Source organism: Mytilus galloprovincialis, chromosome 8 (assembly GCF_965363235.1).
Source record: "Mytilus galloprovincialis chromosome 8, xbMytGall1.hap1.1, whole genome shotgun sequence".
Lineage (NCBI taxonomy): Eukaryota > Metazoa > Mollusca > Bivalvia > Mytilida > Mytilidae > Mytilus > Mytilus galloprovincialis.
The window spans coordinates 34,497,454-34,512,358 of NC_134845.1; the positions used below are offsets into that span (position 1 = coordinate 34,497,454).

Genomic DNA, 14,905 nt, shown 5'->3' on the forward strand with positions numbered 1-14,905 from the left:
GCATTGTTTCTGTCTTACATTAACACATCATAGGAAGTTACCTGTTTCTAGAATAGCGTCCGCATTTTTGTCCTAAGTCAGGAGACGCTGGCCTTTGTAAGTTCTGTATGTTGTTTTTTCTTATTATTTTAGTTCATTCAATTGTTTTGGAGTTTAGTGTGACGTCTATTTTTACTAGTACACAATTTTTTTAGGGGCCAGCTGAGGACCACCTCCGGGTGTGGGATTTTCTCCCAGCGTTGAGACCCCTTCGGCAGCTGTCTGCTCTATGGTCAAGTTGTTTTCTCATTGATATATCCCCCATTTCTATACTCAATTTGATTCATCAAAAACAACCAGACACGAACACAAATATGACATAATCTAGTCTTACGTTAGGTGAAAGGTTCATGTACGCTAGAGACAAAACAATTGACCTAACCTACTATAATTATATTTTATAAGCAGGAACAGAACGATTTATCGGATGACATTTTAATAGTTTTTGTACCTTTAAATATTGTATCATCTTACCCAGTCCTTTAAACTTAGATAATATGAACTTTTTTCTTGACTTGGGGTGATCTAAACTCAGATTATTTTTTTTTTTTTTTTTTTTTTGACATACTGATATAGTTCAATTCGCCACCTTAAACATATTATATATACATACATATAAAGTTCCAACCGCCCTTTTAGACATATATAGACAAACATATGTATAGAATTCTTCAATCACCAAAAAATTAAAACCATTTAGAGGCTTGCATTGCCATAGTTCAAATATATACTGTCTTACGGGTTACATCATGTGAATGTTGCAACGTCCGATTCTTTGAGTTATATAATGCTATGGATATCTATCAAAATTGAAACATATTAACATCACTTTAACATAACAACTAATTATCTAGTCTTAAGACACAGTTCAAATATATATACGACATATGTACAATGTACAATGTACAAACAAATTCGTATCAATGTTTAGGTGGAAAGGGTTTAGTAGGGATGTCAACTCGGTGTACTTGATTTATTATAATCGAGTACTGTTCAGATTTACCGATCGATATTCCAGTACTCGAGTACTCTTTGACATCCTTACTATTTACACTTATATAACCTAACACAATTTACTTAACTTTTAAAAGTTGTCTACCTGTTTAATTCCCCGTTTCCTTGTTGTCAGTTTCAAAACGTTAAATTCAAACAATATGATGATGGTGTTTATTCAAAAGTTGATAAACTAAACATTTACTTTCATATACTCGGAAGTGAAACAGATAATCTTGTGTACACTTTTACAAAGACGATTCGGTTTCTATCACGTAACGCACAAAACAACCCGAATATTTAATCATTCGTGTCATGCAGTCGTATGAAATATAGACAGTGAAATCCTCGGGTTGTTAGTATTGGTTTAACACGGTTACGTTACACTGAGAGCAAACATGTTTGACGTTGAAATTGAACACAAAATGTCCAGATGATCGCATTTTTTATGACCATCGCTAACAGAAAGCTTGGTTTGCCTCAAATCTAGAGAACACTTTCGATTTCGGTTGGAATTGATAAGAACGTTAAATATGTATATAATTTAGAATTATTACCGAATATCCAATCTTATTTAAATTGAAATTATTAGACTTTTTGTGAGATGTTTATGGTCAATTAATTTGATAATTTGACAATTGACTAATACGTTGGCAATCAACTATTCGGCTTTGAAACTTTCAAATGAAGGTAAAATCCAGAAAAGGCTCTTTTGAGATAATTGATACTACTTGAAAATGAATCAAAAATCGTCATTCATGCAGTTACTCCTAATAAAAGACGTCACCATTTTTGTAGATCTTGCATTTTTGATCGTTTACTTTTGATTGTTTTTACCTTTCTTTACCTGTTTTCGAAACAATAGTAAAAAAACTCGAATTTCAGGGCAATCTTTAATGTAGTTTTCCAATAGTTTTTTAATAAAATTCTAATTATGATTCTAATTCATTTAGTACTGTTGAATACGAGATAAAAAAAAAAATTTTTAAAAATAGCAAACCAATTAAAAAAGATCATCATTTGAGGGGAAATCTTCCTTAAGGAATCATCCAATCGATTTATAAATTAGCATTTTGTAGATCTTTTAGAGTTGTTATCAAATAAACTGTTTCTATGTTTGGTGGTGTTTTTTTTTGCCGCAGTTCATAGTTTCTATTAATTTTTTTGCCGTTGTTATTCTCGTATATTTTATGTGTTTCCCTCGGAAATATTTCATAATTAACCTACCCTGATCTGTGGTATTCTACTATTGCCTGTATTTACAGATTGTTTTTTGAAGATGTAATCACAATTTTCAAGATAATTGGAAAAAAACTCGAAGATAAGTTACAAACTCAAAATCTAACGACATTAACCCATATGATGATTCAGCTGATGATTTTGATGGAATAAGTATTTTGTAGATCTTGTTATTCTAAGCGTGTATGCTCTTTGTAGTTTTTAAGATGTTAGCAAACTGTGACAGATATGATTTACTATTTAAGGTAGGAATATTTCCTCCTCCCTTTTTATCAGGGTATGAAAAACATAAAGGTTAAACGCAATCCAATATTTCATTGAAAAAGCACACCCAAGGAACTTTTAATTCAAAGTATTGGAAAATATAAAGAATGTGTATGGAAGGTTTTACAGATCAACTCATCTCTGTCAAATTACTGACCATATATAAATTCATGCTCTGCGGTAGTATACCTGATAAATGTATGATGAAAAATTTCGAGGTCCATTCAACATATTAAAAAATAATAGTATCAAGAAAATAGAGGAAGGTGTCTGATAAATATAAAATGTGTGAACATGTTGCAAATCATCACTGTCATACTGCTGGCCATAAATAAATTTCTTCTGTAATGTCTTTTTCTGAAAATAAAAGGAATGACTGAAATATTTGTTGGATCAATAAACTGAAAGACAATTATACAGAGTGGCAAGGTGAATGCGTTATAGTCCCTCTCTAGGGATAATAGAACTCGTTCCTCGCGTTTGTTTTACAAAATTTTCTTCAACCATTTTAATTATTTAAGTATTATAAAGGATACCTGGATACTAGATTTAAGATTTGCTTTCAAAATTTTAATTTTTGAAATTAGTAAAAAATGGTTTTGTTTTACACATTTTATTGACATAAAAAATAAAGTGCACCTGCAGAGAATGTTATAAATATATACATATCCAATATAAAAAAGAAGATGTGGTATGATTGCCAATGAGACAACTATCCACAAAAGACCAAAATGACACATACATTAACAACTATAGGTCACCGTCCGGCCTTCAACAATGAGCAAAGTCAATACTGCATAGTGAGCTATAAAAGGTCCCGATAAGACAATGTAAAACAATTCAAATGAGAAAACTAACGGCCTTATTTATGTAAACAAAATGTTTCTACTACTGTTGAATCCGCAGCAGTTAGAATTAATGAGCTATTACATTACTAGTTTGATATCGATGTGGCATTCACATTGAACTGATCAACATTATTATGTGATTGTTACTACTGGTGAAAATAAAGGCAACGGTAGAATACCAGTGTTCAAAAACGAATTTCTTTGCTTCTAAATAGCCAGCTTTATCCAATTTAGGAGAAAAATGTATGTGAAGAAATCAATTCTCAACCAATAACAAGTTACCTATCTGAAACTATTTCACTTTCACTTGAAACATTTGTGTTGCTATCTTGTATATAGTAACACACAACTTTCAAGATATTAGTTCAATGTTTTGCACACTCTATCAATTTTATGTTTAACCCATATCCTTTTACGTCAACTTAATGACTTTTCTCGCATATCCGATCTTTTGCATTACTGAACAACGATAAAGTTAATAGAGATAAATGTACATGCATCTTGATATCATCAGACAAATATCCAATTTTTCCAATTATCTATCTTTCATATAATGATGTATAACGAAACGAAAAATGTTCTTATACCACAATTTTCTTTCGGAAATTCCTATAACAATCAGTTTTGAGTTGTTTAATCTAGAAAGACTCGAATTATAGTGCGGTATTTGAAAATGACTTAAATATGATGGTAAGAGTCTTGTTACTCTGAAATGACAAATTAAACAAAAAACGGAAGGGCACTTCAACTCCAAGTGCTAAAAAGATGCATTAAATCTGACTTTAAACTCCCAGTCAGTACAACATTCCCTAAACATGTCTTAAACTTATCTGTAGCGTTTTCTAACGTGCTTGTAGTGTATGTAGTACGTGCATGTAGCGAACAGGTATACGCTTGACAAACGCTAGAGCTAGATTAATTTTTATGCTGTTTAAAAATTTCCCGTAGTTATAGCGTCGACGAAGCGTATACATTTGCATTTCGATGTACTTCCAACTTCTAACGGTTGCTTAGCGTACCACTTCCATGCACTTAACGTATACGGCTAGTGCACGTCGATCTATACGCTATAGTGTGACGCCGGCATAATGTGTAGACAAAACTGGTAGCTGGTGTATCAAATAATAAGCCTGGTACCTTGATAACTATATACTAGTAACCAAAGTTAGAGATAATTAAGTATTTGTAAACTTAAATATAGGTTTGTATTTCATTTCGTGTCTGATGGGATAGTTTTAGATTTAACCAAATAGATATAGGAAGATGAGGTATGATTGCCAATGAGACAGCTCTTCATCCAAGTCACAATTTATAAAAGTAAACCATTATAGGTCAAGGTACGGTCTTCAACGCGGACCCTGGGCTCACAACGAACAGCAAGCTATGATTAGAATTAGACTATTTACCGGATTTGTAATCACATAAGCAGCAGGAAGGGTGCCACATGTGCAGCAGTATCTGATTACCCTTTCGGAGCACCTGAGATCACTTCTAGTTTTTGTTGGGGTTCGTGTTGTTTATTCTTTAGTTTTCTATGTTGTGTCATGCGTAATTTTATTTGTCTGTTTGTCTTTTTCATTTTTAGCCATGGTGTTGTCAGTTTATTTTTTCTATTTATGAGTTTGACTGTCCCTCTGGTATCTTTCGTCCCTCTTCTATAAGGGGTCCAAAAATAATTACTAGTGTAAAACCATTCAAACGGGAAAACCAACGGTCTAATCAACATAATAAACGAGAAACGAGAAACACTTATGAACCACATAAACAAACTACTGAACATCAGATTTCTGATGTAGAAGAAGTGCAAACAATTTCAGCGGGTTTAAAAGTTTTAATGACACCAAACATTCTCCCTTATCTGAAACAATAGTGTAACATCACAACATGGATAGACACACTATAAAATATCAATTGAAATGGCTCAATCAAAAAATGTAGTACACAAATTTTAACTGCCATAGAAACTTACATAGAACTAATACAAAATGAATAACGTAATCTTACTTAATCATAAAACAACATGTACTTATGTTTGTCACGTAATACTATAAGCGAATAATAAATTAAAAACATATATACGATAACAAGAAATAGACAATGCTAGGATTAAAATGGATTAACTTATTAACATGTAAGCTAACAATTTGGAGAACAATAGTCGCTTGATTTAGATAAAATTTGAATTGTTACGAAATAAGAGGAAAATATCGCTGTCACATAATAATGAAACTACTGAACATAATAACCAAAGCACCGAACATAATGTCAAAACTACTGAACATAATGTAAAAACTACTGAACATAATATGAAAATTACTGAACATAATATAGACACTACTGAACATAATATAGATACTACTGAACATAATGCATAAAGCACCAAACATATTAAACAACCAACATCAGAAGACAGTCATGGCGTTCCATAATTATCACTTGATTTAAATGTTGACCGAATACTGTATTCTGAACTGAGATCCTGAACACGCTCATTTAATTATCTGGGTTAGGTCGTCGGTTTCTCGGAAAAGATTATTCATTTATTCGTACTGTGGTAGAGTGGAATTTAGCATTGTTTTGTAATTGTAAATTTGTATATATTGATTAGATATATTGGAATGAAACAATTTTCATACTATTGATATTATTAGTTACAAATTGAATGGTATTTAATTTGTCCAGTCTGAATACCGTTAAACTGACCAGTGTACCTGTTTGTCTATGTTTCCTTGATTTCTATATTTAGAATCTTAATTAAGGCTATATTTCTTATGGATAGTGATTTTGGTCACATGTTCTTTTTGGAGGGAAATTTCTATTGTTCTGGACACTCTCTTTTCAACTGTCATACTGATCAGATATATTTCACATTTCTGGAGTTTGCAAATTATCTTTTATAAATTGTTATAGTTTTTGCTGAATCTTTTGGGAATCCATAATTTACTACTTTACAGGTCAGTTGTATATACTGTTTCTCACATTATTTTAATAGTCCTAGAGTTTTTAACAGAGTATGCAAGATTTGGTTAGATTGATTGGATTGAATGGAGAAATGAATCTGTAGTATGAATATGACCTTTATGAATGATAAATACAATTAATTAATCTATAACATGCTTTAAATCATTAAAGATTGATAAATGATTATATATCAAATAATTCCTAAATAATAGATTATAATATAGCATTGGAGTGAAATGATATTAAATAGAAAGAAAGAGTTTTCTTGTGTATAAATAAGAAGTAAATTAAATAGTTAAATATTCATTTTAAACCTTTATTATGTTTTAGTATTTAAGAGACCAGATTTTCTTATTTTTGGTATGTGTTCATATTATGAAGTCATTTATAGACATGGAACACATTAGTTATAAGTTTATATTTATCTTCAGGTTAATATTTGATGTAGCCAATACACTTATGAAGTCTTGAGACCTTCAAATAAATACTTGAGGTAAGCAAAGAGTTGTATTATGTTGTTTTATAATTTGGTTAATTATTTGCTTATTTTGCTTACTTTGCATTGCTGAGTTGCTGCATGTAGATATTTTAATGTTTTACTATTTTGCTTAGTTAATTACTATTTATGGAATTCATGTAGAATATACTATTTACATGGTAACAGAATATTTATTGCAATTGAGTTTGTGAGATACATAAATTAATACTAAGAAACAAGTTTATTTAAGTTGAGTCTTTGAGACAAAATTATAGATGTGAAAGAGAATGTTATTTTACTTAGAATGTTATACAGTGCAATGTACTTGTTCATAAACATGTCAGAGTTATTTATCTTTGCACCAGTATTTAAAGTATTTTATAACTATGTTTTGTAGGGTCTTTATACGAGACAACTGATTACTAAGACCTTTAATTAATAATCCATACATATTTACAACCGAGTCTTTATGATGTCCATTTCCACCCGGTTTCAGTACATTAAAATTACATTATGATAAAGTTCATCCCACTCAAAAAAATATGTAAACATTTTGCAATATTCTGAAAGGATACAAAACTATATAAATATGATTAAATAGCCTTCCCAGGAAAAATGATTTATTGAGAAAAGTAAAACTCTAACATTTTTAAAAGATATTTAAGTGGACGTAAAGGCGTTTTACTAAAATTCTCAGACTGATTTATACTAAAGAATGTGTCCATCACAAATTTCATAGTTTAAATAATACAATGATAATAACACCGGTTACCCCATATGATGAAAATGATTAAAAGATTAGCATAAAGTTATTCAATATACATCAACTTGACAAATACGTTATTGTATTACCAAATACAAATTCCAACATGCAACCCTTGGAGACAGAAGTCTCGTGTAAACATTTTCGTTATGTATACTTAATATAAAAATCGTGAACTAAATAAGATATGTAAATGTTCCCGACTATATGAGTATTTGGACCGTATGAATATAATCATACGATCTACGAGCTGGATCAGATGGGTAAATTTCAGACAAACATTTGTCAAAATCTTTTTTTTTGCAAGTTAATGTTAATAACGCAGATGAATAAGTGATTATTCAATCAAGTGAATTAAATATTTATTAAATTGTCTATCTGAATTATATTTTGGCACTCTCGCTCCCGGTGACCCTTGCTGCAACAAGGAACACCAGATTTTTTTTTTACATTTACATGTTTTGTTCATGCATGTTTCTTTGAATTTCCATATCTTACTAGCAACAGAAAAGCTGTCTTGTTTCAATTTTTTTCGTCACAAGTTCCTATTATAAAAAGAAATAAATAAGCCTAATTCACATGATAGTTTGTACACACTAAGTCAGGAATCTGATGTACAGTAGTTGTCGTTTGTTTATGTATTTTATACGTGTTTCTCGTTTCTCGATTTTTATATAGATTAGACAGTTGGTTTTCCCGTTTAAATGGTTTTACACTAGTAATTTTGGGGCCCTTTATAGCTTCTTGTTCGGTATGATCCAAGGCTCCGTGTTGAAGGCCGTACCTTGACCTAAAATGGTTTACTTTTATAAATTGTTATTTGGATTGAGATTTGTCTCATTGGCACTCACACCACATCTTCCTATATCTATCAAGCAATATCCTGTTTTCACTAAATACACCTCGGGAATTGCTTTCTAAAATACTCTTGAAGATATAGAGTAGTAGTGCACAACATCTATATAAACATATCCCCATTGTGATCTAGATCTATTTCTGTCAAAAAAAATACGGCTGACTAATACACAATATTTTAGAAGCAAAGTTTTCTTAATCATTCAACCAACGACTTTAACTGGTGTAGTATCAATATCGTAACTCTATAGTTATTTGTAATTTTCTTTGGTTAATAAATGATTTGCATTATTAATAAGTCTTTATTTAAAAAAAAAATAATTTGGTAAATCACATGTATCGTAAATTCTGTATTTATGATTTAAGGTCATCATTATTAGAACTGAATTTATATATTTAGTTTTGTAGGGTTCATGTTAAGCAATCGTAAGGTTTTGTTGACTGACGTTAATCATATAAAACAAGGTAATTAGCTCAAATGCCAATGAGATAACTATTCAAAGTTCAAATTAAGTGAAAATAATCAAGTGTAGGCAACCTTATGACTATAACCATGAGGAAAATGAATTTTTAAGAACATATTTTAAAAATAACAAATTTGAGGACATGAACCAATATCTATTACTTAACTTTTGGATAGACACATGCAGGGGTTCAATAAGTTCATATTTGAGCGCTCAACCCTTCCCTTTACATGAACAGAGCACAATATAAGAACCGCTTCTCACAAAGTGTTTGTTACGATATCTGATTTCTTTATTTTTCTCCGAATTGAGGCATACATACTTTGTTGTCATTGGATATCTTTTTGTAAAATCGTATGTAATTGGTTAACTTTTTTATTGTTCACACGTTGCTATTTATAAACATCAATGTTTTCATGATCAGTACTTATTTCCAAAATCACAGTTTTATACAGACTTTGCAAGGTAGGTGAATTTTCAAATGTTATTCTATACTGCATGTTTTGCGCATTCGTTATTAGAACTAAAAAAGGATGAGATATATAAAATTTGTTAATTGTCTATGAAAACTTGCTCTGTCATTCCCGGACATAGTTTAGTTAATACAAGAACTTAATTAGTCATGAAATTTATAAATAAGTCTACACGCAATACGATATTAAAAAAATCTTATTGCTTTATTCGAAGTTATAAGGATAAGTATATCCAGTGTTATTCGTCTTGCTATGCATTCAATTGCAAGTTGGTGTCTTACATATATTGTTTCGTCGTATTGCTCTCATGTTGATATGTTTTTCTTATCACGCTATCAATTTTACCATATTTAATGAAACAAATTGTACATTGTACAATTGTACTCAGTTAAATATTGCTGCCAAAGGCAGAAAATGTTTATCAATGTTGTATGATTTTTCAGATTCACAACTTAACAACGAAATATTTGGGCGGGGTACATTGTATCATCAGTAGTTCGCACCACCACTGGTTGTTAATATGCTCTTTATAGACCCTTTAATTTGGAAAAATGACAAATTCTGTTCTGTTTTATTCTATATACAGATTTCGAATTGAGTGTATAGAAAGTATTCGAACTACCTAAGCCTTATGTTATATATACAGAGTTATTTCTTTAAAAACATGTTACTTTATCGTATATCTAAACGAAACAGACAGACAATTTTCTTTTATCCTGTTACCCTTATGCTTGACTTGATAAGTGTTGGACTAATGGGTTGTGGAGTATTGGGCTGTCGGAGCAATTGATTGTCGGACTATTGGGTTGTTGGACTAATGGGTTGTCGGACCAATGGGCTGTCGGACCAATGGGTTGTCGGACTAATGGGTTGTCAACTACATCTAATGGGCTGTCGGAATAATGGCGTGTAACCATCTCATTAATAATTATACCACATCTTCTTTTTTAAATTAACAGAAAAGATAAAAAAAAATCTACATGAAAGTCGAAAAATATAATATTGTATGTATGACAAAAAGAGGGCTCCAAAAAGGTTCTCAGTCCTAAGATCAATTGGTCACTTTTAGAAATTTATTTAGTTAACCAGGCCATATTAGGCAAATTATACAGTGACACCAACAAAATTCAAACTTGATCTCTCTGTGTATACATGTTTCATAAGATTTGATTGAGGCAAACTAAAATTATAAAATGGGAACCAATTGTGACGACTAATGTACTGACAAACATGGGTTAAAGCTACTACAACCCCCCCCCTTCCCCCTCCAAAACAAAAAAATTGCGGCACGTCATAAAAGTGTTTATTTTAGTTTTTGCCCGGCCTTGTACCTTGAATCGATCAAATGTGTGCACAAAGAGTGGGACATTGGAAATGTATTCTTTTATTTCACAGGGGACACTAAAGTCTTGTATTCATGCATGTTTACAACTTGTTGGGATTAAAAAGCATTGATAATTACAAAGAAAAATAAGATTGGTATGTACTGCGCTGTTTCTAGTGTTGCAGTTTATTGAATGTGTAGAATTTGTCTTCAAATTATTACTGTTTTTAATCTTGTATTTATATGCAGACATTCTCAGCTTAGTGGTTTCATTCCAAATCTCGGGATTAATGCAGTCTTTTGTAAAGGTTACAGAGACAGATACAGAAAATAAGGGCGTAATTCATGTAAAGGTTAAAAAAACGTTGAGAATAGCAAAACAATTTTTTTCGAAGATTTATCCTAAAATATGATACCTCAATTTACAGGTCTCTTAAAGGAGAGGAGGGGAATTTCAGAAGGATTAGAAGTGTGCTTCAGCTGAACCCCCCTCCCCAACGCACACACCCACACACACAAAACAAGATATTATGATATTGGAATCATGAACTTAAAAAATGTGAGATATATGTAGAACGACGCATAGTAAGAAATGATTCATTATTGATACAATTATATTGCTTGATAATTTTGATTTCATAGTTTTGCCGGTAATAGCATAATTATTTTACTGGGATTAGCACAATTCTAACTTAGCAGATGTATTATATTTGTCTATCTCGGAGAATCTGAATTCCAATTGCGGGATAGTAGTACAACAAAGCAGTTATTAATGATATGTTAATAGCTACTTGTATATATTAAGAGGATTCCATTATACTGGACTTCCGATATAAGCTATCACCCATTGACTATTATTATTTTTTAAATCACCACCAACTTAAAATATGTTCAATTTGCCTGTCCGTCTATCCGCCCGTCCATCACACTTCAGCTTCAGTTTAGAAATGCTTTGACCAAATTATTGGTTTGTTAATATTATGTTACGGGTGAATTTTGTGATTTATGCTGGTGGAATAACATCTCAGACGGATGTGTGCCATTAGAAATTAAGAATTGTCTTACAATTGTTAGTGCCATATCTATCTTGCCTTTCCATAAGCCAGGTTGGCACGGCTATTGCAATCCCATGAAGTTCATCATCTGTTAACCTTAAACCAGATGCTCCACAGGGCGCAGCTTTATACGACCACAGAGTTCGAACCCTGAACAGTTGGGGCAAGTATGGACACAACATTCAAGCTTGATACAGCTCTGAATTTGGATTGCGATTAAATAGTTGACACAACATAGTTTTCTGACACAGAATGAATGTAGTCTAAGAACTTAAACTTAAAAACTTAAACATTAAAGATTTACCTATTATGGTCCAATATCCAAAATCTAAATACATGGTTAAATTCAGCATATCAAAGAACCCCAAGAATTCATTTTTTTGTTAAAATCAAACTAAAAAGTTTAATTTTGGACCCTTTGAACCTTAATTTAAAACAATTTAAAAACTGGACCAAAAATTAACATTTACAGTAAGATTCGGCATATCAAAGAACTCCAATTATTCAATTTTTGATGAAATCAAACAAAGTTTAATTTTAACCCTTTGGGTCCCTAATTACTACACTGTTGGGACCAAAACTCCCAAAATCAATCCCAACCTTCCTTTTATGGTAATAAACTTGTATTTAAATTTCACAGATTTCTATTTACTTATACTAAATTTATGGTGCGAAAACCAAGAAAAATGCTTAATTGGGCCCCTTTCTGGCCCCTAATTCCTAAACTGTTGGGACCAAAACTCCCAAAATCAATCCCAACTTTCTTTTGTGTTCATAAACCTTGTGTTTGAATTTCATAGATTTCTATTAACTTGTACTAAAATTATTGTGTGAAAACCACGAAAAATGCCTCAATGAGCCCTTTTTTGGCCCTAATTCCTAACCTGTTGGGAACAACCTTGTGTTTAAATTTAATAGATTTCTATTAACTTAAACTAAAGTTAAAGTGCAAAAACCAATGTGTCTTCGGACGACGTAACGCAATTCTCTTTTTCTCAAGAATCTACTTGTATGCAACATTTTAAAAAATCAACATACCCCTCCCCCCTTTTTCCAAGCCCCCAACCCCAATGTTTCTTACATATTAAATTTATTGAACCATCTGAAGAAAAAAATTAGACAAGACTGTGAGTGAAGCAAAGAAGGAAGTGATATTCCAATTTGAAAATTAACACCCTTTATTTATGTATTTTTTTACATAAATTTCTATTTATGCAGTTTTTAATGGATGTTGCTATGGATAATATGTCTTTCCGTGGTAACAATTGAAGTCAGCAACACTTGACTATAGTAATTTAAAGTTTGCGTTAGCTTTATGTATTTTCTTATCGGTTATAAAACAATTCAGGACATTTAAGCATTTAAACTGCAATATTCTGCAAATGAAAACTCCGTTTCCAAGGAAAAAATCGGTTGCTATGGTGACAAAACTAAAAAAAATCCCACGCATTTTTCTATTAAATTTGGTAAAGTAGTATCCAAACTTCATAACTACAATGCTAACTATTCTGTACACATTTGCACTTTTCTGAAAAACACCAGAGAATATTTGATAATTTCGCAAAAATCCCAATTTCAGAAAAGTTGAAAATATGCATTTTTTCGCAAAATTTTTCAAAAAATTTACAAATTTGGTTGACATGCAATCTTCACTTAAATGAAGCTTAAACCATGTTCTATCAATGTTACATATGAAAATTAATGAAACATGCATGGTTCTATTCATAATCAGGCTCTGAAATGTGGTGATTTAGCTGATTTTTGAAAGATTTTACTACGCTTAACAACCAAAATATTGTGTGTCCGTTACCATGGCAACCACTCATATTTTCCCACTCAAAATTATTTTTTGAGCAGGATTCATTTATTGCTTCTACTAGGCCAATTATAGATAAAATCTGAAACCCCCCATGTATCACATATATATGGCACTCTGCCTGGTTCTTATAAAGAGCTGTACTTAACACAAAACGAAAGAATAAATTTGATCTATGAAACGATGTAAATACAAAGTTATTTAAAATAATGGATTAATAAATAAAGTAAAAGTATTATACCGCTATGAAATATTAAACAATTTCAGAAAAACATCAACTTTGACAATTAGTATAAATGAAAGAAAAAGACAAATGTAACAAACTTAATTAAATAGAGCGTAAGTATACACGAACAAAATAAAAGTAGAAAAAAAAACGATATCCGGAAAATTGAAGAAATAAAAATAGGACACTTGTTATAAATAAAAAGTTGTGTAATTTGGTAGCGGGATGTTTAACCACGAATTTTAACGTTTTTGCTCGAAATATATAACATGTGTAAATAGAAGTGCATTTTTATATACTTTTAAGAGGACTGGCCGGGAATCACCGAGTAGTTTGTTTCTTATAGGCTTCCTGGATTACAAGTTAGAATCCTATAAAGTTGACAGGAACATATACACATTCATATTGTTCTCATAACTATTTGAAATCGCCAGTATTGTTAATAGGTAAGTAAATTATGAGATTTTGCACTAAACATGCTAAATGCGCTTCAACCCTATTATTTCAGTATGTAGTAAATTTTTTTTTAAATTAGGAAAGATGTGTCGTTGAGTCTTCAAGTTTTTATACGTTTTAGTAAGTTCGTGAAGCGGTTACCAATGCAATGTTAACCGTCAGTGGATTTTCGTAAAAATGTGTTTGTTTTTATGTTGAGCTGTAACCATGGTAACGCCACTGATAAGGTGAGGGAGGATTGAGGTCATACACATTTGTTAAACCCCGCTTCATTCTTGTTATGTCTGTCCCAAGTCAGGAGCCTGTAACTTAGTGGTTGTCGTTGGTCCATGTATGTTATATTAGTTTTTATTCAATTGTTATGTAATTGATCTTACTGTTGTTTTTTAATGATTTAAATTGATTCTCATTTTTTTTTTATCTCGGTTCCGATTTTTATCCGACAATATGGTATGTGATTTTTCATTGTTGAAGGCTGTTCGGTGACATATTATCACTTATATATATATATATATATATATATATGATTTGAAGTCTGTAAAGCGAGTAAATGTTTAATTTATGATTGTATATTAACGATCTGACTGAAGTTGAGTTCTATTTTTCTTAGTTGTTTTTGCTGTTTTTCTTTTGGTCGGTTTTCGTTGTTTG

At 31.2% G+C, this 14,905-nt stretch overlaps 1 protein-coding gene across 5 annotated transcripts in view; it reads left to right on the forward strand.

Moving 5' to 3' along the window:
* The window catches only part of LOC143085633 (uncharacterized), a 41,087-nt gene that overhangs the window by 17,433 nt on the left and 8,749 nt on the right, over nt 1-14,905 (forward strand). For 2 of the 5 annotated variants that reach the window (XM_076262107.1, XM_076262105.1), the window contains exon 1: nt 14,087-14,244. The exons of 1 other annotated variant lie outside the window; for it this stretch is intronic. The gene's annotated coding sequence lies outside the window, so the exon portion shown is untranslated. Of the gene's footprint in view, nt 1-6,210; nt 6,338-6,775; nt 6,838-9,350; nt 9,370-14,086; nt 14,245-14,905 lie in introns of those variants that run through there. 2 more of the 5 variants (XM_076262104.1, XM_076262108.1) reach the window with 2 other exon arrangements.